This window comes from Pteropus vampyrus, unplaced genomic scaffold, assembly GCF_000151845.1.
Source record: "Pteropus vampyrus isolate Shadow unplaced genomic scaffold, Pvam_2.0 Scaffold64, whole genome shotgun sequence".
NCBI lineage: Eukaryota > Metazoa > Chordata > Mammalia > Chiroptera > Pteropodidae > Pteropus > Pteropus vampyrus.
The window spans coordinates 6,198,242-6,200,512 of NW_011888845.1; the positions used below are offsets into that span (position 1 = coordinate 6,198,242).

Below are 2,271 nucleotides of genomic sequence, written 5' to 3' on the forward strand. Positions count from 1 at the left end.
CAAAGAAATTGAATTTATGTTATATGCTACATTCTTCCAAGTTCTCTGATAAACTTTTGTCAATTCTTTTTTGGTAAAAATTTGGAGAAACATGTCCTCTACTTTTGGCCTCAGATTCTAAAGCTAAGTCCTCTTGAAACTCAAAAACCATAACAAAAATATTTTTTTCTCTCTCCAGATTTAGAATATTGCAAATATAAAATGATTTGGCTTCAAACTCTTGTATATGCTCTGATTAAAGAAATTCATCCAACTTTTCAATATTCTAGGCTTTGATTAAACTATTCCTAGGGCCAATAAGAAAATTGAAGATGGAAAAGAGGAACTTTTAAGTTAAAATCTTTAAATATTATCCCATTTTATAACAGTCAACATGTTTCTCCAAATTTTTACCAAAATAGATATAGCTTGCTTTAGAAGAACCTTCACACTTTGTGAGCTTATTATTACATAGTTTGTGAAAGAGAAACTTAAAAAGGAGAGAGGTGAGAAGCCATTCAAAGGTTAGATGGAAATGGAGATACTTTTGGAATTGCATTAGTTAGAATCTTTCATCGTTTCTCATTAATGCTATAAATTTTTATGTTTTGGTTGTTTCTAATACCTAGACACACATTGGGGATATGGTGCCGAGGGAGGCATTGGAAGAATATTCAAATGTGGACATAAGTCAAAGAAAATAGTAATAAAATACATTAAAGTGAATGATTTATATTAGAAAATAAGTATTTCCTACAATTTTGGTTGTGGATTCAAATGCATTGCTTCACTAGTTTAGACATTTTCCTTGAGAACTTAGGAAGGTGACGTTCAGACTTGTTCAGTGACTGAGGCACAGAAACATAGATAATGTAGTTCCATACTGAACAGCAAGTTGGCTTTCCTTCCTTTGCCAGGAAATACCTAGTCAGATGAGGAAGCCAGGGGAATCGATTATAAACTGCTCATATTCTCTTACTTTATTCCGATCTGTTGTGGGGCTCACTATTGGTCAAATGTAACCAGAAGCCAGAGGACAAGAAAACCTTTTTTCTGTCTGATGATACAGTCTATAAAGGTCGGAGATAGAAAACAAGTGGATAAAGGTGGAGAATAAATCTGAAGGGAAAACAGATTTCCCAGATGCTAGGTTTTTTCTTTTCCTTTAATATTTTTTTCTTTTGAATATTTTTTTTATTTTTTAATTACAGTTGACAAATAATATTATAATAGTTTCGGGTGTACAACATAGTAATTAGACATTTATATAACTTTGAAGTAATTGCTCTGATAAATCTAGTACCCATCTGACACTATGAGCAGTCATTACAATATTATTGACTATATTCCTTAGCTATACTTTACATCCTCATGACTATTTTGTAACTATTAATTTATACTCTTAATTCCTTCTTTTTTCTTACCTACTCCCAACCCCTCTCCCATCTGGCAACCATCAAAATGTTCTCTGTATCTGTGAATTTGTTTCAGCTATATTTGTTCATTTTGTTCTTTAGATTAAACATGTAAGTGAAATCATATGTCATTTTCTTTCTCTACTGACTTACTCTACTCAGCATAATACCTTCTAGTTCCATCCATGTTGTAACAAGTGGAAAGATTTCATTCTTTTTTATGGTTGAGTAATATTCCATTGTGTATATGTACCACCTCTTCTTTATCCATTCATCCATTGATGGACACCTAGGTTGCCTCCATATCTTCGCTTTTGTAAATAATGCTGCAGTGAGCTTTTCCTCAGACATCTGGCTCCCTGAGCCCTCCTCTTTGGTTGCAGCATCCTTGGCTGGTGTCAGGAAAATGGCTACAAACTTCCTAGTACTTGAGACGATCTGGTTCGACAAGTTCAATATGACAATGCAGAAAGGAAATTCTATGAGCAGATAAACAGGCCTGTGTGGCTATCTCCTCACGCCAGAGCTCAGTCTCCGGAGCCTTCAGCAGGTGGCTGAGACCCCAGAGAGCTCATCAACCTTTTGCCAGCCTGGAGGTGGAGAACCAGAGCCTGCGAGTCATGGTGATGGATCTGCAGTGGGCGTCTCCAAGCTGGAGGCCTGGGATGGGGTGCTGGAGAGGAGCTTACCCTCTCACCTGGCCGCCGCCCCGCAGACCCAGCATGTGTCTTCCATGTGCCAAGTGGAGCCGCCCAACAAGAAAGTGACCACCGTTGTGGAGGATGACAAGGACGATGACATCGACCTATTTGACAGGGACAAAGAGGATAACAAGGAGGCTACCCAGCTGAGGGAGGAGAGGCTGTGACAGTATGTG

General features: G+C 37.6%; 1 pseudogene; it reads left to right on the forward strand.

The window, feature by feature from the left end:
* The first annotated feature begins 1,762 nt into the window (after positions 1 to 1,762).
* The window catches only part of LOC105292813, a 921-nt pseudogene continuing 412 nt past the window's right edge, over positions 1,763 to 2,271 (forward strand).